The 24,171-nt window shown below is 44.8% G+C and overlaps 1 long non-coding RNA gene across 2 annotated transcripts; it reads right to left on the bottom strand.

Annotated features, from left to right (window-relative positions):
* Positions 1-12,084: 12,084 nt before the first annotated feature.
* LOC309365391 lies at positions 12,085-18,353 on the bottom strand. Of its 2 annotated transcripts, XR_014166095.1 has the most exons (4): positions 18,230-18,353; positions 17,897-18,023; positions 17,549-17,623; positions 12,085-13,761 (listed from the first exon to the last, which is right to left on the bottom strand). It is a non-coding gene; the product is annotated as an uncharacterized lncRNA (long non-coding RNA). The 2 variants fall into 2 exon arrangements; XR_014166096.1 differs by lacking the exon at positions 17,549-17,623.
* Between the last annotated feature and the right edge of the window lie 5,818 nt (positions 18,354-24,171).

Raw genomic sequence — 24,171 nt, 5'->3', positions numbered from 1 at the left:
GGAACAATTCGTGTTTCCACACATAAAAGTTTTATTGTGCAATACAAGGGGAAAAGAAGAGCTCCTACTGTATTGCTTAATGAGGCCAAGCTCTAGGATTTGGAGCGTAGTTTTAATGTAATTGTGATATGTGTAGTAAAGCTACTACAACTGAGATCAAACTAGCGTCTTCTGAATCTAAGCACACCAGGTGTGTGGTGTAGTGGTTAGAGTGCTGGACTAGGACCTGGGAGACCAAATATCCACTCAGTAATGAAGCTCCCTGGGTGACCTTGGGCCAGTCATTGCTTCTCAACCTAACCTACCTTACAGGGTTATTCTGGGGGTTAAATGAGGAGAAGAAGACCCATGTATGCCACCTTGAGCTCATTGGGATATAAATGTAAAAATAAATAAATGCTGCAAAACTGGGACTTCATGGGCTGGATTCAACTAGCAAGTCCTACTAGCAGAAGCCTGCACAAGGACTTCTGCTAGCACAGTTGGGGTTTCCCCTCTTTTCTCTCCCCATGGGCATGCCAAATTGGCTCAGGGGTTGGGAGAAGCCCCAGAACAGCACAAAGAGGGGGTGGAGGGGTTCATTCCATCTGGCAAACTGAAATGCTTGCACTGATGGAACAATTGCCACAGCACATCGTTGAATTCCTTCTGGTGTGAGCTCAGTTTTTTTCTGAAAAGAACATGCATACATACCACTGAGCTCAAGGTTGATTCCATCCTCAGCCTTCATCTCCCAACACCACCACTTGGCTTCCATTTGAGATGGAAGATGGTATAACTGAACCAAACACCACAGTTGGGTCACTGTTCAACTTACGTACATCTGTACATACACTGCTGCCGGCTCAATAACGCTCTTATGCTCCACTAATGCCAAGAGTAGCGATTTTTACTACTTACTAGCAGGAAAGAGACACAGAATGATATTCCTTGTGGCCAGTAAACACTCCTGAACTGAAAGATCAATGATGTAATTAGGGAGTGTAGTCAGACTCCCAAAACCTGCTAACACAGAGCAATAGTCTGTCTAGAACCAGGGAAACTTAGTCAAGGAGGACTCTATATTATACTGAGTTGGGAGGGCAGAGTCACAGCTAGAGAGAAACATGGGATACACAATCTAGAGGACTGTCCACATTACATTCTGTGACTTTGTGAAGGACTCTGATCAAATTGGTGCTTTTAAATGTTCTTTTCATTCTGCCCTGAGAAGGGTTGGGTTGTACACCCAGGCAGTAGCAGATGGCATGGTGGAAAGGCAGTACTTAAACACTGTAAAGTCCTTTGGCTATGTACAATAAAGTTGACTGATCTGCCTACCTGACCTCCTGACAGCAGAGTTGCTGGAGAGGCATGGCAGCAGGGAGGTAAGCAAGGTGCAAACATATTGGCATGCGTGCCAGACTGGCTCTGCTGGTGCATTTGCACCATGCCAGCCTTCCTGCCAACAGGAGGTCAGGTAACCATCGCCAGCCCACCATGCTGTCTGCTATAGCATCCAGTGGTTAAAGCTAGGTTTGAACCTCAGAGCAAAAGTCCAGGATCCCTCAAATGACCACGCAGAGAGCAGCAGATTATGGCAACTGCAAAGAGACCCAGTGTCAGCATCTGGGCTGGCATGGGCCAATGGAGCTGTCGCTGATCACTGGCACTGGAAAAGACAGCATTGGTTGACAGCCACCAGGTGAGGCTCCCTGGAGAGGGAATTCCACCAGAGTGGCACGACCAAGAACTCCCCCTTTTTCAATGCCACCCAGTTTCCTTCAGGGCACCTAGAGGAAAATGACATGGGCAGGCTGAGAATAGGGAGGGGCAGAAATTCGGTTTTCTTTGCATCTTCATCAGAAACTGTGTGATTTGCACTCCTCACACCAATGCAATCAAAACACAGTTATTCTCTGAAATTTGTACCTACTCAAAGTTTGCAGTGTCTACAATAATGTACACATGAAAGAGAAGTGCATGTGAAAATGTGCACATTTGCGGAAATAACACACGAAACCAGATCCTTGGGGGGGGGGGGTTGATTTTTAAAATGTGTGTATTCGGAAAAATCTGCACTCAAATGCTGATGGGTTTTCATGAGCAAATAAATAATAATTTAAAAATATGTTTGTTTGTTTAAAAAAAATCCCAATTGCTGTGGAAATAGGTAAAGGTAAAGGACTCCTGGATGGTTAAGGTTAGGGTTACTGGTTGCGGCATTCATCTTGCTTCCAGGCCAAGGGAGCTGGTGTTTGTCCACAGACATCTTTCCAGGTCATGTAGCCAGCATGACTAAACCACTTCTGGCGCAACGGGACACGGTGACAAGTGCCAGAGCATACAGAAAGGCAGTCTACCGTCCCACCACTGTGGTACCTACTTTTTATTTATTTATTTATTTATTTATTTATTTATTTTCACTGGTGTGCTTTCAAACTGCTAGGTTGACAGAAGCTGGGATAAAGCAACAGGAGCTCACCCCGTCACACAGATTTGAACTGCCAACCTTCTGATCGGCAATCCCAAGAGGCTTAGTGGTTTAGACCACAGTGCCACCCGTGTCCCTGCTTCTGTGGAAATATGGAGAACTGAATACTGTATAAGACTGACAAGATGAGAAAGTGAGAGAGACCAAAATGGACACATTTATTCTAGCTGATCTGGGAGTGGGCGCTCCTTCAGATACAGTGGTACCTCGGGTTACATACGCTTCAGGTTTCATACGCTTCAGGTTACAGACTCCGCTAATCCAGAAATAGTGCTTCAGGTTAAGAACTTTGCTTCAGGATGAGAACAGAAATCATGCTCTGGCAGTGTGGCGGCAGCAGGAGGCCCCATTAGCTAAAGTGGTGCTTCAGGTTAAGAACAGTTTCAGGTTAAGTACGGACCTCCGGAACGAATTAAGTACTTAACCTGAGGTACCACTTTACCTAAATCCCAAGTCTTGCTGGGTTTTCCTGCTGTTTGAGAGCACAAGCAGAAACACACACACACACACAGACACACACACACGAGTCACCCCTTTCTATTCTACCAGCTATTCAGGTAGTTGCTGTTTTTCATTTCTGCTACTGACATAGACTTACTACTCATGGTTTTACAGCTATGAACCATGGATTATTGAACTCCCTGCCCCATTTAATATTTGTTCACCACTTTAGAATATTTTTTCTTTTTTGAGAAAGGGAAAGAAAGAAAGGAAGAAGGCACTGAATGTATAGGATTCATAAGGAAAAAGTGACCATTTGCTGTATATACCTGCAGTGATACCTCGGGTGACCATTTGCTGTATATACCTGCAGTGATACCTCGGGTTACATACGCTTCAGGTTACACACTCCACTAACCCAGAAATAGTGCTTGAGGTTAAGAACTTTGCTTCAGGATAAGAACAGAAATCAGGCTCTGGCGGCGCAGCGGCAGCAGGAGGCCCCATTAGCTAAAGTGGTGCTTCAGGTTAAGAATAGTTTCAGGTTAAGAACGGACCTCCAGAACGAATTAAGTACTTAACCCGAGGTAGCACTGTAGTGTCTTCCATGGGTGGGGGAACCACTAGGTGCAGAGCATCTATGGGGGTGGGGAGGATCATTAGGCACACAGCAGCCATGGACAAAAATGGCCAATGGGTGGTGCATGGCAGCTGCTATTGAATAAACACTGTTAGAATGAGTTTGCTGCGTAAACTGCCATACTGTCTGCCACCCAACTGCCTTACAAACATGTCATTGATAATCACTTAACACCCAAATGAAACAGATGCACTCCATATGGCTAATCCCATAAACTGCCAGGGCTTGGAATTGCAGCGCCCAGAGCCCTACAACTCCCGATATCTCTACTGCGAGAGTTAGTAAATTGCAAACACTTGGCAACAGCCGAAATTATTCCCCCTAGAAGATATAGCTGGCATCATATTCCCTGGCTAGAGAGAACATCTAATGGAGTGCAGATGATGTGAACTAATCTTTTGAATAAGAGCTTAATTTACTGGCCAAGTTCTGATTACTGGATTTTGTGTTTTGGGGGGATGCGGGGAGGTTTAGTATTCTCTAAATGAACATAAAAAGATTACAAAAATTGTGAATGCAATCAGTCTCCTGGAAATCCTGGCGGTTGGCTAAACCTTGGCTTCTCTTGGTGTTAGGTAATTAAAAACACAGGGGCGAAGAATTCAGGCTATCCAACTGGAACTTGCCCAGGCTGAATCTCAGAACTGCATCAGCAGCACCTTCTGACACTTGCCTTGAATGAAGAGGGAAAAGGACACCATAAAGACATTTCTTCTGAAAATTTAAACAGTTTTCCCCGAAATGAGCAGTGTGGCTGGCTCCCTTGCAAACGAGCAGATTTAGCTCCCTGACGTATACTCTAATTAAATTAATCTCTCATCATGGGAATACCAGTTCTCATTAGGCACCAGAAAGAGCACAATTCATCGCAGTAAAATTGAAATCAAAACCACTCATAGGACATCCAAATGGCTCAGATTCATGCTTAATTGGAGAATTCATTTTAAAAAAAACAAAAAAAAACACCTTTGTGAGGGACTGTGCTCTGCAACGGGAATCTTGCTCGGGTCCTCATCCCTTACCCAGACCCATACACTCACAAAGCACATGCTCTGCATGTGTCTTAACATTTCTCCCAGTGCTTGACTTTGGGCAGAAAACAACCTAAGACACACACACATACACACACCCACCCCCAAACTCAGACGCTTGAGTGTTGGCAGGAACAGTGTCAAAACAGGGCTACTGAGGCTATGTATGCACCATGCACTAAAAGCACGTAGCTTCGCCCAAAGAATCATGGGAACTGTAGTTTATTACTACTCACTGGGGTACAATTCCCAGCACCCTTAACAAGCTATGGTTTCCAGCAATATTTGGGGCCAAGCCATGCACTTTAAATGTGCTTGAAAGTGATGGTATGCAGCTTGAAGAAACAAAGAGGAAATACTGGCATGCTGGGGTGAACGTATGCAAAACTGCCAAGCGTTAGAAAAAAACAAGAAAGGTGAAACACACACACACACACAAAACATGCAGATCCAGTCCACGTATGCTCAGTGGCCTCCAGAGTTTGCAGAATGTTGTAAGACCATGCAGAATATCAAGTGGAAAAGTGGAAACAGAAAACCTTCAGTTAACAGAGGGAATGGGGGACATGGGGACCTTCAGATGTTGCTGGACTCCAATATCCATCAGCCCCAGCTGGCACGGCCAATGGTCAGTCATGGTTCAGCAACATCTGGAGGTTCATGCTTACTGGAGCTAATAGGAGGTGTAGCTCAGCAACCGCTGGCTAGTTAGACCATGGATGAAGAAGCAGCGAAGGCTGGTCCATAAGGGTGAACAGGTCACTGCCCCATCAACCTCAGTCTACCCCCCAGACAACCCCACCAGCCTGCCTTTCTTACAACCAGCCAGGATGTGGCTCGGCCTGCCATTGGCTCTGGGTCCACCTATCAATGGCCTCCCAGCCTTGCACCCAAATGGTCCCCTCCCCACGACCACCAGCAAACCTCCTCTTCTGTTCTTAACCACCACAGCTGCATATTATGAGTGAATCTCCAACCCTGAATGCATCTCTATATGAAATGACTCCAAATCAGAAAACAAAATGGCCGCTACATCAACTTGTGAAATTTCTACACCTAAACAGTACAATTTATTTGCCTTTGGCTAGGTTTGCTGTAAAATAAAATATGTTGAGCTTTCCTGGGCCAAGTTGATTCCCCTCCTCCCAAATCTCAAAAACATTTAACTTTCTGAGAGATTTTAAAGGAAATTAGCCAAAATCTAGACTTCTGACATAGGTTGCCATATGTCCAGATTCTGCCCAGATACTGTTTCCGACAATCATATTCCGGCTATGTCCAGGAAATTCTGGACGTATGGCAGCCCTACATTAGGCCAGAAATGTGTTATCTCAAATCCCAGCATAATAAAAAGTTCACATTAAAATTTTGCATGTTTGCATTCAAATATTTCCACAGAGACACACATGTAGCTTAGGAACAAACCACCCTGGGTTACTGAATCTTCTCTGGCCTTAACATTTCGGGCTTACATCAGAGAGCTTCTTGCCTGCTTCAAATTTCTCATTCAGACTTTAAAATCAAACCAAAACCAGCTTGTGGATCTTGGAACCTATGTGAGGTATCCTGTTACAGATTTCCCTCTTATATAGCATGCATTCAAATTAATGATGAAATGGTGTCCACAGAAAAAAGAAAGGTTGCCAAATCAACATCTGGGCTGCTACGTGGATAGCAAAGGCGATAAATGGATGATGGATATTTATTTGTTTTTTAAAAAATAAAACTCTATTTGTATGTGGCCTGGTTTTTAGAGGCAGATGTTCAGTGTTCACAGTTCCTCTTGGCCTGGAGGAGAACTTGTTTAGCTTTGGCATATGAAAATCAGATAATCTGCTTTCTTCATCAGTGTATCTTCTGTGTATCCCTCTGTAGAATAGTCTTCCCAGAGGGTGTATAAAACATTCCTATAGTCTGAGGACCATTTCAGAGACCACTTTTTCAGAAAAAGTTAAGCATTCATCAGCATGAAGAATTGGGTGCTATTAAGTCAGAGATCACATATTAAATATACTCTAAAATGCACAATTGGACAATATTTTATTAGGACCAACCAATATATTACAAGATAATAGCAGGCTTTTGAGTTCCCTGGAACTTTTCAGGCTCCTCCAGATGATCTATTTATTGAGCATGATTTTCTTGCATAATGCCAGTGGCGTAGCGTGGGGGGTGCCAGGGGTGCCGGCCGCACCAGGCGCAACATGGGCGGGGGGCGCACTCGCACTAGCAGCTCTCTGCCCCTACTAAAACCCACGGGTTAGGGAGCCCGCGCTCGCTCGGCTTGGCGAGGAGGTCGCGGAAGGGGGAGAGTGAAGCCTTCTGCCGCGGGCAAAAAAAGGAGAGGAAGCCGGGCGGGCGGGCTGGCTGGCTGGCTGGTGGGGGTCTGGCTGCGCCTGCTGCTGCCGTTGCCGCTGCTGCTGGGCTTTGACAGCTTGGCGAAGCGGAGGGAGAGGAGCTTTATGGTAATTGCGGCTCTCTCTCCACTGGCCACCTGGGTAGTGAGCCGAGCTGAGCAGGGAGTCTGGCGTGGGGCGGGAAGAGACTTTCCCCCCTTTTTTCCACCTCGCCTGGTCAAAAAGGAGAGCGGAGTCTCCTCAGGGCGCCCTCAGGCAGGGCAGGGCAAGGCAAGCAGAGCGAGGAGGAGAGAGAGGGGAAGGGGGGGGAGCAGCCAGGAAACGCTGAGGTGTGGAGGGGGAATCAATTAAGGAGAGAAAGCGAAAAGCCTTGGAGAAAGGGAAAAAAGGAAAGAAAAGAGGCAGCTCCGGGAGAGCGCGGGGGAAAGAGAAGCCTCGCTGCTGCTGCTTGGGAGAGTAAATTACTGTACTTGCCTTGCCCCGGGTTAGGGGGCGCAAATTACTTGCCTTGCCCCGGGTGCTGATAACCCACGCTACGCCGCTGCATAATGCTTCCATGGAGGTGAAATTATACCCAGTCTTTAACCAGCATTTGTTCTGAATTGTTTGTGGGGAGCTTGTATGACAATAAGCATTCATCTTGATTTACTTGCAGAGCGTTTATAGGTCTTCCCGTTAATCATTTGTTCATTCCATGGTTTTCAATGCATTTCATCATCACTTTCCTAACTGCAAACAGGGTTTTTTGTAAGTGGATTCTTTTGCACTTGAATCCTACTTACAAAAAACTGATTAACATAAAATAGCTCCCTTAAATGAACATAAAAATAGCTCCCTTGAATCAGGCTGATGACCCATCCAGTCCATCATCCCTGTTCTCACAGTGGCGAGCCAGATGCCTGTAGGAAACCCACAAGCAGGACCCAAGCACAAGAGTTTTCTCCCCTCCTGTGTTTTCCAGCAAAGCCTAGGAGGAGGATGGCACAAGGAGAAACTGTTAAGTTGTGGGTGAACATATCAGACGACACAGTGTTTCTTCAAACAGCTCTTGTTTATTCACAGGCCAGAACAGAACTGAACTGAAGGGTTCAGCCAGCCTGCTTATATAGAGCTCCACTACAATGCAACAGTAACCACTTTCTGTAACTATCCAATCACTGAACGCCACTTTCAATCCCTTATTTGCATATGTGGACCTGAGTGAAAACTATCTACAGTATCCCCCTGCTGGCCCAGGGTGAGAACTTCAGTACATAACAGAAACAAAACACACATACACATGAACAAACACACAGAGAGAGAGACACAGAGTGAGAGAGAGAGAGTTGGGCTAGTTGTTTTAGTCATAGTCAGCTTTTAGACTGCTGGCTGATTAAATCTAGATGGTACAGGTATCAGGCTACGAACTTAGGGTTTGAGGCTAAAGAAACAGTGGCTGCTCCCCATGTATGAAATTATAAAGCTCAAATCTTATACAGATCTGTGGCATACCTTAATGAAAACACATGTTCCCAGTTAGGCAAAAAGCAGCAATAAAGAGAAACATGGCAGTCTCTATATTAGCACAGCAGAAGAGTGATTCTGTTGGAATGCAGAATTTCTGTAATGCTTGGGGCTACTTTGGGTTTTACTCCTAAATTAATCTTGTTCAATCCGACTGAAGTTAACAGTTCTATGGATTTGAAATCATTGGTTTCAATTTCATTGATAGCAGCAAAAAAAAAAAAAAAATCTTGGCAAAGAAATGCCAACAAATCCCAATGGACTAGGAACATTCTAGGAACATTTATTGAAATGCCTTGAATTAGCAGAGTGGATAAACTAGCCATATTGGCCCAAAGGAGAAAAGGAAGATTACGGGAGAATAATTTGGCCAGTAATGGACTTGTTTTGTTAATTGGTGAAATGCAAGATAAGGTAATGTAAGAATGGCAAGAAATCTTTTTCTGGAATGTTGAAGGAGGATTAATAAAATGAAACTGGGGTGAATATTGATTTTTCTTTTACAATTTCAAGCAGAGATGCCTTCTTTGGGTCCATGTCCAATATTTTACCTTGGGCCAGTCACTGCTTCTCAAACTAACCACATTCACAGAAGGTTGTTGTGGGAATTAAATGAGGCAGGGGAGAATTGTGCATGCCACTTGGAGCTCCTTAGAGATTTGTGGGGTAAAAAGGCAATAATTTAATAAAATAAAGCCCAAACAAGCTCTGGTTCTGGGACGGTAATAAAAAAGACAAGAGAAATTAAGAAGTGGCTCTTTAAAAATGCACAATAAAAATGTGCATTCAGTATATAAAAGTTCAGGATGTACATTTGGGACAGTGACACCTCTGGGTCAAGAACAGCAATGTCAATATGGGAGCAAGTTAAGGTGCTGGATGCTCTCTGCAAGCTGCCAGTTTCCTCTATCTAATTCTAACGAGCAATAAACCTCCCTGAGTATCTTCAAAAACATCAGTTGAACTGAAATACAATAACAGTCATAATAATGAGTTCATTACTTGATTTCCTTGATTTAAATGCAAGGAAGCCAATTCCATTAGTGAATCTCCGAGGTAACTATTCATAAGCTACTTTTGCAAAACAAATTTTAGCTGTCCAAAAAAAGGGGGGCAAGCAGACGAGTCTCTGCCCTGAGTCTAGATGTAGACTGGGGTGAAGTAGCTATGGCCTTCAAGACAGTGCTGGACTACAGCTCTGACCCTCCCTGAACACTGGCCAAACTGACTGGGGCTTATGGGAGTCCAACCACATCTGGAGGGCCACAGGTTCCACTTCTCTGATTTAAGCAGTACAGGAGACACCAGAAGGAGGGAATGGTTGTGTGATGTCACTATACCTGTGCGCATCAATCCAGAAATTGCACTGGTCAAAAGGGCAACTAGCAGAGTGCTTACACCAGTAGGCCATTTCATCATTACATGAAGACTGTAATGCAGTTGCCCCATCCAAGTTACATATGAATATATATATATATATAAGTTTTCAGAAATCTACTGAGCAGTGCTAAGAATGCTGATTTGCACAATCACATAAAAAGAAACAAAATACGAGTGAGTGGTTTCAAGTTAGTCCTGATTTTAAACATGAGGTAGAATAATTACGTTCTCATTCTTGCAAGGTGATGTCATATAAAGAGGTCAGCATTCCTGTATAAATCGGTGACGCACGCAGCTTCTTTAGGTGGTTCCAAAATTAGCAAGCCCTCCGTCATAAAATCATTATGTCATTTTTGTCCAAATATGTACAGTCTGCAACAAGCCTTCTGGAGTTTGCTCTGCGTCTGTTATTTATCTTGAGCGATGTCAGTTTATAAAATGGTTTCGGCAATTTCCATTCCAGTATCAAATCCTCCATGTGGGGGTGAGGAGGGAGCCACTAGATTATAAATATAAACATTTCCAAGTTTTAAAATGTTAATATTGAAAATCCATGATCTCTCCCTCCTTGTAGTGATCTCATGCACAATCAGCAAGAGAAAGAAGCTGGTAACTTTTCCCCCCCTCTAAAGTGTGTACCTTGTGTATGATTCAGCCAAGATTTAATATAATTTCCTGCTTCTTTTTTTCATATTTAAAAACAGTGAATGCGACTGTTTCTGCACAAACACACATTACTTTCTCCAGATATAGGTCAGCTTTCTAAAGGGCTGCCTGTGCATTTAAAATTAGTGTTCCATGAGTGTCTTGCTTTTTGCAGCACCCCATGTAATGAGTCTGAGAGATGAGTTGTGCCTCGTTCTTTGCACTATTCTGTCGACTTCAGAGTGCTGCCTGCACCAGGAAGCCTGCTTTGAGTCATATGTTTAGGGAAAGATGGGGGTGATTAACTGTGTGCAAATGACACAATTTGAGCCACGATTGTGCTGTAAAGTCTTATTCATATGAGCCGGTTATAAAATCATGAAAAATGTTAGGGGCTTGGAGGTACATTGAAACAACACCCAGTCCATCCTTGGCCTCAAAGAAGGACTAATTGTGCCCAAATTATTTCTGAGACAGTTGTTGTTGAAACACAGTTATTCTGTGTGGGCTTGCTGCAGGGGCGGCCTGTCCTGTTTCACCACGTGAGGTGAAGCGGGAATTGCTGCCTCCTGCACCAACCCCACTCCCGCTGCCGTGCGCCCCAGAGCCTTGCTGAACTCAGCGGGAGCCAGAGTGCTTGTCCAAGCATTGCCAATTGGCTTCTCCACCAGGGACAGGGAAGATGAGAGGCAATGCCTTGTGCCTGAGTGCCTCCCGTACAGTAGGCTAGTCTCTACAAACACTTGAACTCTGATAATGCTGGGGATGAGGCGGGGTAGCCAGATAAAGAGAATGCGACCGAGAATGCGATTGGCATGCCCTGAAACCAAACACAGGAACTATAGATAAGTTCCTTATAATATTTGTGGTTTTGGAAACAAAGCCTGATTTCCTTTCAGAAATCCACATTCTTCCCAAAGATGAAGCTCTTTCTAACAGCAATAAGCTTTGGGGGGTGGGGGAGATTGTGATTTTCAGTGTGTCAAGATGATGCGTTCAGCACTCAAAATTCAAAACAGCTTCTATACATTCCCCCAACAGCTGAGCCTTTGTCTCATTCTACTCCATAGAAGCCAAAGTTATATGACTAAATGCAAGAGAACAGGCTGTACCTAGAGTCGATTGCTATACTTGAACAGTTCTTGCCAAATGGGAATCATTTTCTGCTGTACTCTCCAAAAGAGTGGAGTTTGTTTTGTCATCGTCCCCCCCCCCCCCGAAACTCTCCAATGACTTCTGGAGATTTGCAGGCCTCTCGTCTGAGATGACAATAAACTCACAAGTGACTCTTCACTCTGTTTACCCTGCATCATTCTAACGTTTGAGTGGTCACTGAATATTGTCTCATCACCTCAGGCAGTTATCCAACCAGCAGAAGTTAGATCACTGGGGCCCAGGGCTCCCCCTGAAAATGTCAAGCAATTCTTAAGCACTTCATCTTCAACATTTCAAAGCCTCACACTCTTTCCTGTCCCACACATATTTTATACAGTGGTGCCTTGGTTCTCAAATGGCTTGGCTCCTGAACAAATCAGCTCCTGAATGCCACAAACCTGGAAGTGACTGTTCTGATTTGCGAACATTTTTTGGAAGCCAAACGTCCGACGCAGCTCCTGCAGCCAATCGGAAGCTGAGCCTTGGTTTTCGAATGGTTTCGGGAGTCGAACGGACTCCTGGAATGGGATAAGTTTGACAACCAAGGTACCACTGTACTTCCTTGAACTTACAGAGGCACTGACCACTGGTCCTGCTTGCTAGGGATGATGGGAGTTGTAGTCCAAAAACAGCTGGAGACCCAAATTTGGGAAATCCTGCTCTGCACAATCCTGCTTGTACTGAAAAGTAAACCTCACTGAATTCGAAGGACACTTACACCCAGGAAAATGCATTTAGGATTGCAGCCTAAGCTTTCAGGGATCCACACAGTCCCAGCGTAAGCAGACTGGAAAAAATCCAACATCTGCCATCCTCCCTACTCCGACGGAGTCTGTGGCTCTTTTAATCTCCCATTTCTTCCCTAAAGGTCTGCCATTGCTGCAGCGTGCCTTTGTGAAACACATGTCCCCGTTCAAGCAGCAGCAGCTTTTCATTTGCGTTTTATCTTTTTGCTGGGGAATGTGGAGCTATACAATCAGGGGTGAAATACGCCGTGAGAAGCCCTGAAAAGCAAAGGGGGTCAAGGATCTGAAGTTACCCACCATATTAATGAGAAGCCAGCCGCTGCACCATGGCAACCTGGGAGAAGGCTGCTCTGCGTGGAAGCCATGAGCGGTGGATGGAAGGGCTCTGAGAGAACACTAGAGGGAAGTGAATGGAAATAACATGATGTTCCCGTTCTTCTCTGCCAGGACAGACATGTGCAGCTTAATCCCCTGGAGGCTGAGACAGCCCAGGATTGCCAAGAAAGGACCGGAGAAAGCAGATGAGGAAAATAAAGGTGAGTGGGGAGCAACAGTCTTGAACCCATGCAGTCAGTGGTATGATAAAGGGTTCCGTATTCCTTTTACACATCACTTGGGAAGACAGGCAAACTAATGCCCATGTACTGGAAGAAGCAAAGATGTCGAAGCAATGATTCTTCAACATCAACTTCATTGGATTGGTCATGTTGCGCGGATGCCTGAATATCGTCTTCCAAAGCAACGACTCTATTCCTAACTTTAAAATGGAAAGCGTAATGCTGGTGATCAACAAAAGAGGTTTAAAGACTCTCTCAAGGCAAAACTATATTTTTTTAATCAACACCGACAACTGGGAAACACTGGCCTGCGAGTGGCGCTTCAACTGGATAACAGCCTTTACCAAAGGTGTCATGGACTTTGAAGACGCTCAAACTCAAGACGAGACAGAGAAACAAGCTAAGAGGAAGGCACATTGGGCAAAACCTCACCATGATCAACTCCCATCCAGAAACCTATGTCCCCATTGTGGAAGGACGTGTGGATCCAGAATTGGCCTCCACAGTCACTTACGGACTCATTGTTAAAACTGTGTTTATGGAAGACAATGTTACTCGGCTACAAATGATCGCCAAAAAAGATAAAGGGTTCTATATTCAGTGGTATCGCTTGGCCTGGATTCTGCTCCTGGGAAGAGAAAGAGATAGAGCTTGCTGAGCGATATCAGAAAAAGGCCTCCTCCTCCTTCTCCTCATCCTACTGACCATTCTGTTTTACTTTGTTGCTGCTTGTGTTCTGCAGAGTTCCACTGAAGCAATAATAGTGCATTTGTGATGGATTTACCCTGGAACGCCCACACATTGTTCTGCTGGTGTTATTGCATTCTTGCCATCTTATGTTTTTTCTGGTCTATGACCGTAATAAATTTATTCATTCATTCATTCATTCATTCATTCATTCATTCATTCATTGTTCTGCTGGTGTTATTGCATTCTTGCCATCTAGAGGGGCAACAAAAGTGGGACAAAAAGTAAAAAATAAACAACATTTGTGTTCAGCAGGAAGTTGGCAGGTTTTAAAACTCTTAAGTGAGCTCATTGGGGTGGAAGGGCTCTCTCGAATAAGGCCCAGACCACATAAGTCTTTAAAGATCCAAACCTGCACCTTGAATTCAGCTTGGAAAAACAAACAGGTAACCCATGCAGATATTTCAGTGCAGGTGTGGTGCGTGCTTTGCCAACTCTATTCCTAGCATATAGCTGAGAATCTTAAATTAACTCTTTGCACATTTTTGTAATACCTATGTGTTGCCGCTGGGATGCCAGACACCTCATAGGAATAGTAAGCAGAAGAGGCATAAACGGAAGGACATAAGGCCCCAAGACTAACAAAAGTTTAGAGAAGGAGAGGGGTGAATCAGTGGTGTCGTTTTCCTCTGCATATTTTGCTTACCAGCTTTAAAGCAAGGAGAAGCAATCAGGAAAGGGAAAGTCAAACAACAAGGTTGGGTTCTGTTTTTTATACTGTGTTGAGGTTTGAGTAAATAAATGCTGTTAAATAAATGGTGATGAAGAAATAAAATCAAGTTGTCAAATAGCCCTGCCATGTTAGAGGTGTATCTGCACCGTGCCTTCCTCCTGTTGACAGGAGCAACTTATGCCAGACTCTCAAAAGCTACATTTTGGAGAGTTTGGGCCCATCCACACACTTCCATTCACTCTGCCGCTTTCAGCTGGGAAGATCTGCAGTGCAGCAGTGGACAAACAATAATCAGGTTTTCCATGGATAGCCATTTGTTCTGAAATAACGCAAAAGAGCAGGGTTTTCATGGGAAAGTGGCAGGGCGAAAAGAAAAGTGCAAGGCTCCGTCCTTCCTAGGCATGGGACAAACGGAAATGTGGGAAAGCCCTTTGTTTTTACCACAACCATGGACTCAGCTACAGTAGTAAAAAAAGATGACGCTTTGAATGTGTTATAAACATGGAACACCAGATGGAGCCAGAGAGCAAATAAATTTTCTATATGAGTTTTACATAGGGTTTTTTCTTTCGTTCGTTATAACGATTTAATTTCTGACTTATTTATAGCATTCTCAAACCCCGTGTGCAGATCCACCCCATTTCAGCAGTGAGATCTGGTGGTTGCCATGTGAAGATTGATCTCATGGCAAATTGCCAGCATTTGTGAGAGGCATAGTGTTCTATATGCAAAAGGGAGGAGGCAATTAATATTAAAAACATTTGGTTACATAAGAAACAAGCTTGAGAAGTTGGCCTTGAATACCTGTGAGAGAAGACAGGAGTCCTGTTCAGGCATTTAAAGACATGTGATGTAGAGATCACATGAGGGAAGAGAGCTGTGTACATAATTGCAGTTTACTTGGGCCCTTATATTAGTAGCTGCTGTATCCACAACCCTGGCCCTGTTCAGGCATTGATACATGTGATGCAGCAAGAATGGAGAACCTGTTGCTCTCCAGATATTGCTGGACTGCAACTCCCATCAGCCATAGCCAGGATGGCAAATGGCCAGCTTTGATGGGAATTGTAGTCCAGGAACATCTGCAGGGCTGCAGGTCTCACAACACTGTGATAGAAATTGCACGAGGAGTGAAGCAAGGCTGAGTCCATTGCAGTGGCGTAGTGTGGGGGGGTGCAGGGGGGGCCGGCTGCACCGGGCGCAACATCTGGGGGTTAGGGTTAGGGGGTGCAAATCCACAGGTTAGGGGGCACAAATTACTTGCCTTGCCCCGGGTGCTGACAACCCACGCTACGCCACTGGTCCATTGGTTTTGCCCCTTCACTATGTCACTTAGCCCAGATCTGCAGCCCTTCTGCTGTTGCAAGCATCTGCAGCAGACAGAACGCAGTAGAAGCTGTGCAGGCCAGGGTGGCCAAACTGCATGGCTCTCCAGATTTTGTTGAACTAAAACTCCCAGCAGCCCCAGCCAGCCCTGCCAAGTGATCACGGATTATGAGAGTCAGTGGCGTAGCAAGGTCAGGTGGTACCCGGTGTGGAAAATTTCTTGTCACCTCCCCCCCCCCACATTGAAATCTAGTTGGACTCCCAAGAGACTGCGACCTACTCACAGTATGAAAAGACTGCCTGTGACCTACCCATTGTCACATTGCTAGGAGTTGTTGAGCATTTTGTAGGGGAGGGTTGGCACCAAATGTCACCCCCCCCCCGAGATGACACTTGAGGCGGTCTGCACCCACCATACCCACCTTGCTACGCCCCTGATGAGAGTTATGGTTTGGCAACATTGGGAAGACCTCCTGTTCACCACCTCAGCGGAAGCTCTTGGCAAAGCTTAGAACTCTGCCTAATCAGGGTTCTAAATTGCACAATGAGCCTACGCAAGCTTGGCGGGTTCTCTGCTGCAGAAGTTCATTTTGCACAAAGCCAGGAAGGCCTCAGACCTGTGTAAGGAGATGCAGCAGAGGGGCTGAGATTAATGTGTTCATCCGCCGCCGCTCCCTCCACTCACAAAATCTCTTACTTGCCTTCAAATGCCTGAACAGGGTGAGGATTGCAAAAATACCAGAAGCTTATCAAAGATACACTCATATGAGAGTTCTGCTAAGATGCAAGTTTTCTGTCAGGTACAAAACTGGGATGATTAGTGCTTGCTTCCTGTTCCATCAACTCGGCTTTTAGCTGAATATTTTGTAACCCGGTACAGGACGGGATTGGGGATTATTGGTTTGTGTTTGTTTCATATTTTTAATATGTATGTTGTGGTTTTTCATACTGTGTTTTTATGTTGTAACCCGCCCTGAGATCTACAGATGAAGGGCGGTATACAAATCTAATAAATACAAATAAATAAAATAAATAAATTTGCATGAAGCACTGCTCGGTTGTGTTCCATTTTCCAGATGAAACCCAACATGTTGCCTCAAGTGGAATAAAATTTATGACATTTATTGCCCAGGATTGATTACCAGGCTGCATTTTTATCAGACGCAGCAAATTCCAAATGGCCTTGACAGCTGTTTCTTGTAGGGAAAAGCAGCTGGGGGGGGGTTATTATTTTTTTTTAGCACAGTAGCAGCTGGTGTGAGGGGAGTGTTTAACTCAGCCTTCCCAACCTGGTGCCTTCCACCTGTTTTGGACTACAACTCCCATAATTCCTGACCATTGGCTACACCAGATGGGAACTGCAGTCCAAAACCATGTTGGGAAAGGCTAACTTAACCCTTCCCCTGCTTGCTACTTTTCTGTTGAAAATTAAATTTAACTCCCCCTGGACCTCACCTGGTTGCTTTCCCCTTGCAAGGCTCCATAGAGAGCTTTACAATACATACTGAACTTCACAGGGAAAGGAAGGGCAGGTAGGTGCCAAATCACTTCCTTCCGAAACATTTAGTGTCAAAATGCACAATCCTTGCCCCTAAAGCTCAGTATTTCACTCCTTTGCCCTTCAATTTCCTTCTATAGAAATCACTGGGGGGGTTTTCTGCACAGGATAATTCGGGTGACAGGGAGTGCTACTGTAATGTCAAGCAAGACCAAATATAGATTGAGAAGATGCAGAAAACAGTAAGGTAAATCACTTCCCTTGCTTTCCTGATGAGTGGTAATCGCAGCCCCCCTCTGGCGTCAAACACTTAGGAACAGATCTCCAGGACTTTGGGGACTAGGGCACATGACAGATTATTTACAGATTGGCCCACCTTCCTGGGGCAGCTTGTTCCTGAATTTCCATTGCCAGCTTTGGAAATGTCGCTGCAACGCTTTCTGGTCCTGTTCTGCAAACAGAACGGTCGTATATGTGAAAACAGCAAGCGCAGAATTTTTAAGATGACAAAATCACAGGGCATATGGTTTTAAATCCGAATCTTTCCAGATAATCTAAAACTAAATAACAGGTGAAAAGGCACACACACACACAAAAACACACACACGATGGTACAAATGCTGTAATAAATCCTCTGATGCTGTTTACACCAAGATGACATTTTGGTTCCCGGCCAGGAAAACATCGCTGCATTAGTGACAGCATCGAGATAGAGTTTCCTTACCTTTGTGTCACTATGCAGAACAGGCAAGGCATCTCCATGTGATGCTTCGCTTGGAGCGAACTGGCGTCTTCTTGATATTTCTCCCACTGTAATTACAGATGAGGGCTAACAAAAACACATCCGGAGCCTAGTGCGGAGAAAGAAACCTGGGATTATCCATCCCATAGGCTAGCAAAGCCATCCCGCCCCCGCCCCCCAGCAGGAGCAGCCCATACACAGGAGACAGAAGTGGAGAATGCAGCCTGAGTTCTGTCTCTCTTGAAGGGATCTGTCAGATCAGAACTTTGAATAGTGGTTCAGCAATTTGAGTAACTGCATTTGCCAAAATCTTACTTCAACAAGAACCATGCATGCCACAGATGTATTCCTTTTTCCAGCGTTTCAATGTCATTTCCAGTGGTTAACTGGCAAAAGAAGAGCTCTTTTGGACCAAGTCAATGATCCATTATGCTGTTCTCAAAGTGGCCAACTTTGCAAGATCACTTCCCCCACTTGTGATTCCCAGCAGCTGGTATTGAGATTTATGCATGTAAAGCAGAGAACAGATTAGCACTTGCAGTCTGGTTGTTATCTACAGTGCTAATAATTCCCCCCACTGTTTGTCTCAGTGAATTCATCTCAGGGTATTGGAAAAATGATGAGTCACCTTTGAGAATCAGCACTTTCCACCTAAAACGAAGATGCTCTGTAATCAGCTGCCCCCAGGGCCGGATTTAGGTTTGATGAGACCCTAAGCTACTGAAGGTAATAGGGCCCTTTTTATGTCCAGCTGCCCTTGGTCAACAACAAATTGTCACTTTTTTGTGTTGAATATATGCTATATGGTAATTTATGGACCTAATAGGAGCCTACACAACACAAAACACTGTTGCTGTATGTAGGTTTTATTTTATTTCTTTTTTATCTTATATTTTGGAAATGTACATCCAGATTTCCCCCCCTGACTATAGCTTGTTTAGCTTATACGTAAATCTGGAAGTAGCTGCCCCTTACCACTTGTCCTGATTCTCAAGTGAAGTGTGGCGCTGTTTCCTTGCCACATGGTTTTGCACAGGCCTCTGTCAGAGGATGCAGCATGGCAAGCACTGATTCCATTAGCAGAAGGAATAACTGTGTTATGTAACTTGCAGTATTAAACCATTTCACAGATTGAGTCTAAACATTGTTCCTGGGAGGAAAGTACCGGCTGGCATAGTTTACATTTTTTAGCTTGATGGAAAGTCAAAGCACACGCGGATCCACAAGATTTAGTGATTATTAGCTGAAAGCTTTTCAGCAAAGTGTGACGTCTCTGTTTTTCACTAAGGCCCTTTTCAAATTCAGGGCTCCCATGACCCTGTTAGAGATTTTCCAAGATGCCAAAATAAGGGATTTTATCTACTCAAGAATCTCAGGATTTGGCTGAACTGAGTTTGTTTTGAAGTCCTAGTGACTGAGGAGGAAAGTAGAGAATTATTACATCATATAACTTTGAGATGCTCCATAAGCCATTAGATGTAGGAATTCGCCCCTTCTGGATGATATGAGCCTAAGTGAGTGGAAATGCATAAAGCATAGCGGATTGGGACATAAAATGAGCCCTGCTGGATCAGACAACTCCCATCATCCATTGGCCATTCTGGCAGGGGCTGATCAGAGTTGAAATCAATAGGTTTCTGTTCTACAAGCTCTTTGGTTAGGGCTGTACCTGAATGTGAGAAGGCAGCTCCTATGATGCTACTGGGGTGATGGTAGCAGAATTTCTTTTTCAGCACAAGACGAAAGCAGATTTTGCTATTCCTTACAAGGCTGCAAATTCTAGAAATGGAAAGTTCTCAGGTGTACAGAATAACGTTTGAGTACCAATTTCCACATGACTATAATAAACAGCCTATTTATGATCAGCCAAGGGCTGTTTTAGGGATGCGGGTGGTGCTGTGGGTTAAACCACAGAGCCTAGGACTTGCAGATCAGAAAGTCGGTGGTTTGAATCCCCACGACGGGGTGAGCTCCCGTTGCTCGGTCCCAGCTGCTGCCCACCTAGCAGTTCTAAAGCATGTCAAAGTGCAAGTAGATAAATAGGAACCGCTCCTGCGGGAAGGTAAACAGCATTTCCGTGCGCTGCTCTGGTTCGCCAGAAGCGGCTTAGTCATGCTGGCCACATGACCCGGAAGCTGTACTCTGGCTCCCTCGGCCAATAAAGCGAGATGAGCGCCCCAACCCCAGAGTCGGTCACGACTGGACCTAATGGTCAGGGGTCCCTTTACCTTTAAGGGCTGTTTTGAGACTACAGTTCCCATCATCCCTGACCACTGATCCTGATAGCTAGGGCTGATGGGAGTTGTAATCCAAAAAACAGCTGGAGGGCCAAGTTTGGCCACCACTGAGCCAAGTACTTGAAGGGTAGATCCACATGACCTTGGCTTATTTCGCCAATAATTCAGTCTCTCTGTGAGTTTCTTCAGGACAAAGTAAAGGAAACACTTCTTCATGCAATACACAATCAATTCATGGGAATTCGCCACCACAAGGTGTTGCAGTGGCCAAAAGGCTATGTGCTTGCTTTTTGTCACATTTGTTGTTGTTGTTCTTTAGTCGTTTAGTTGTGTCCGACTCTTCATGACCCCATGGACCAGAGCACGCCAGGCACTCCTGTCTTCCACTGCCTCCTGCAGTTTGGTCAAACTCATGCTTGTAGTTTCGAGAACACTGTCCTACCATCTCGTCCTCTGTCGTCCCCTTCTCCTTGTGCCCTCAATCTTTCCCAACATCAGGGTCTTTTCCAGGGAGTCTTCTCTTCTCATGAGGTGGCCAAAGTATTGGAGCCTCAGCTTCACGATCTGTCCTTCCAGTGAGCACTCAGGGCTGATTTCCTTCAGAATACATTTGATCTTCTTGCAGTCCATGGGACTCTCAAGAGTCTCCTCCAGCACCATAATTCAAAAGCATAAATTCTTCAGCAATCAGCCTTCTTTATGGTCCAGCTCTCACTTCCATACATCACTACTGGGAAAACCACAGCTTTAACTATACGGACCTTTGTTGGCAAGGTGATGTCTCAGCTTTTTAAGTTGCTGCTTTTTAAGATGCTGTCACATTTGTTAACCCCACTCAAAGGCCTTAGGCCCGTGCATGTGGTTCTCTCACCTCGCCTTTACATACCAGTTGCTAGGGATTAACCACAAGGGATGACCTTCATGTCCAGCTTGTGGGCTTCCCAAAAACATCTTGTTGGCCACTGTGGGAAACAGAATGCTGGATTAGAAAGTCCTTTGGTTTGATCCAGCAGGGCATTTCTTAGGTTCTTCCTTTCTTATAGTCATCTTTTCGCAGAACTCTTCACAGAACCTGTTCTGGCAAATCAGCCATCCACAATCTGGTGCCCTCCAGATGTTGTCAGACTACAAGTTCCATCTTCTCTGATCACCTGCCATGCTGGCTTGTGCTGAAGGGAAATGGAGTCCAACAACATATGCAGGGCCATCCCATTGGGGAAGGTGGTTTTAAATGGCTGTATCTATCACACAGAGTGGACTATTATTTAGTGAAGCTGTTTATACAGTGGATTCAACACACCCTCATGAGACACTTCATGGTGGAAGAATAAAGCCTGTGGATTGTGCTTCCAGTTTTTTTCAGACAGCCTGGGATATTTTGTTCCGCCACTCTTCAATCCTAGAAAGACTGCACTGTGTTGTAGCTTGAGCTCTCCTGGCACTCCAGTTTTCACCGCAAATAGTCTGTAATTATCCAAGTAACAATGATTAATCATCCTTTTTTACTCTCCCCAAGGCTTTGCTTATGATCTCAGTCATAAATGACATTCTAGCACCCCTGCCATGCTGAATTCACCAACTTAATGCGCATTCCGATTCCTGCTGGTGTTGCCAAGCACAGCATGTTCCTTTGAGTATCACAGTGCAAACCCAAACAGTAGCTCTGTTAACTGTTCAGTTATCAGCGTAATGATCTGAGAGCTTTATGAATCCGCTGAAAAACAGCTGCAGCAGCAGCAGCCCAGAGGCACTTTTACATTCCAGCTGCAGAGCTGTACATCCCATTGCTGCGTAGTGACGTTTATGGTGACCACAGCTATGGACTCTGAATTCTAGCACTTCTCCCTTGAGCGGCTGCTGAACACACACATACACCCCAGTTATACTGGCACAAGTCAACAGCCTTTCTCCCACCAGCTTCTTCACCCTGAATCATTCCATCTTTTTTCACATTGGCATGTCCACACATTACACTGAGCACAGACAAAAGCCGTCTCTATACATGAAGAAGTGTTTGTGTGAAAGAGTGCACACGTGTTGCTTTGTAACAGCTCAACTGTTGTATGCTCAGGTACACAGACTGTTCATTTGTTGAATGCTACAAGTGAATAACTGTATGAGTGTACTGCTCAACTATTGTTGTGCACAGGTACACAGACTTTACACTTGTTGAATGTAATGTGTGAACATCTCTAGTATGTATATGGGGAGGAAACTTGCTATTCTGGGCAAAGGGACAGCTTCCGGGTTATGTGGCCAGCATGAGTAAGCCACTTCTGGCGAATCAGAACAGCGCACGGAAACACCGTTTACCTTCCCACCAGAGCAGTACCTATTTATCTACTTGCACTGGTGTGCTTTTGAACTGCTAGGTTGGCAGGAGCAGGGACCAAACAACAGGAGCTCACCCCATCGCGGGGATTCGAACCTCCGACCTTCTGATCGGCAAGCCCTAGGCTCTGTGGTTTAGACCACAGCGCCACCCACGTCCCCAACTTGGCAACCCCAAAATATTTTAAGCCGCAGGGCTTTTTTCAACTGGAACTCACCAGAATTCAGTTCCAGCACTTCTCAGGTAGGCACCATTGCCATTATAAGAGAGCAAGGTTCATAGAGAGTTCTGAACCTCTTTTTCTAGAGAAATAGCACTGATCCCTAGCAAAGGAGCATGGTGGCTGGGGCTGATGAGAGGCAGTTTGAAACATCTGGAAGGCACCTGGTTACTAGATTAATTTAATTTAGTATATATACACACACACCCCACTGTTCCAGAGTGGGCTGTGCCCCAAGTGGCTTACAACAAACATCCAAAATACAAAATGTTGTCCGTTCATCCTTCCTGCCACTGAGTTCCGCACAGGGCGACATCAACATTATCAGAGTAGGAGGGTGTTTGGTGCATAATTGCAGTTGCCTGGGGTTTCTTCAAGCCCATATGTAGGAGCTTTTAAATAACTCACGCTGATTAAACTGAATAAATATTTACTCCCTCTCAGAAATAAAAGATGGGCACAAAGTCCTGTAAACAGAGAGTCACACCCAGCGTTTCTGAAGAAGGCTCTTGACGGATTTCCTCCACGATTCCCCTTTCTGCAGGACGGCCTCCAAGAAAGGATCCAGGGTGTTTTTCATGTCACTATCACCGCGAGAGTATTATTAGCGAGCTGATCACAAGATGTAACATGCTACTGCTAATCCAGATGCCTGAGGCTCCAAACAGCCAGGGCGAGCAACTTGCCACAAATATGGGAAGCAGAAGAGCTGCATGCCTATTATGGTTCTTGTTACTCCCGAATGCCGGATGCCAGGGCAGCTCCCAGCAGGAAAAGTCGCTTCCATTCACAGACATTTCATTCATTTGGGGTCGAGCGTGGTGGCGTTCCCTTTGAGCCTTGCATTATTCTCCCGGCTTCGGCTCATCCATCCAATGTCCAAATGTGGAAGTGCGACTCTGCTGTCATCTTGACTCAGCGCAGGAATGCGTGCACAGATTTTTCATTTGCAAAAGCTATCTCCCATTACATTTTTCCCAGCCGAAAGCTAACACCAAAGGAGAAATCCGCACAACTTCTGCAATGGTGTTTTAGACACCCTCTGAAAAGTTTTATTTCAGCAAGCCTACCCAGACATATAATTTCATTTTTAAAGTTTTTGCTGATTTCTTCCCGCTTGTTATAATCGGTAACTGTTTTATACATATTGGATTACTAATAGTTGTATTTTGCCTACAATTTTATTTTGCACGCCACTTAGAGAGCTCTTTAGTTACATGATTTACAAAACAAGTAAATGTGATATATGCTAACTGATACATTACATCAGTGCTATTTTTCTACATTCTTGAAATGTTGCCCATGTCAGGGATTCTAGGTGCTTTATCTGTAATAAAAATTACTTCAGGAAAGCTGCATGGTTTGTATGTTTGCTCCCTTTTAGAGGGAAACCGAAGAATGAGAATGTAAACAACCACTGGGTCTCTTTTTGCAATTGCATAGTGGGAGTAAGGAATAGATTGAGCAA

The sequence above is a fragment of the Podarcis melisellensis genome, assembly GCF_964234715.1.
Source record: "Podarcis melisellensis genome assembly, chromosome: 2".
NCBI classification, from domain to species: domain Eukaryota; kingdom Metazoa; phylum Chordata; class Lepidosauria; order Squamata; family Lacertidae; genus Podarcis; species Podarcis melisellensis.
This window is presented reverse-complemented; position numbering and strand designations above follow the sequence as displayed.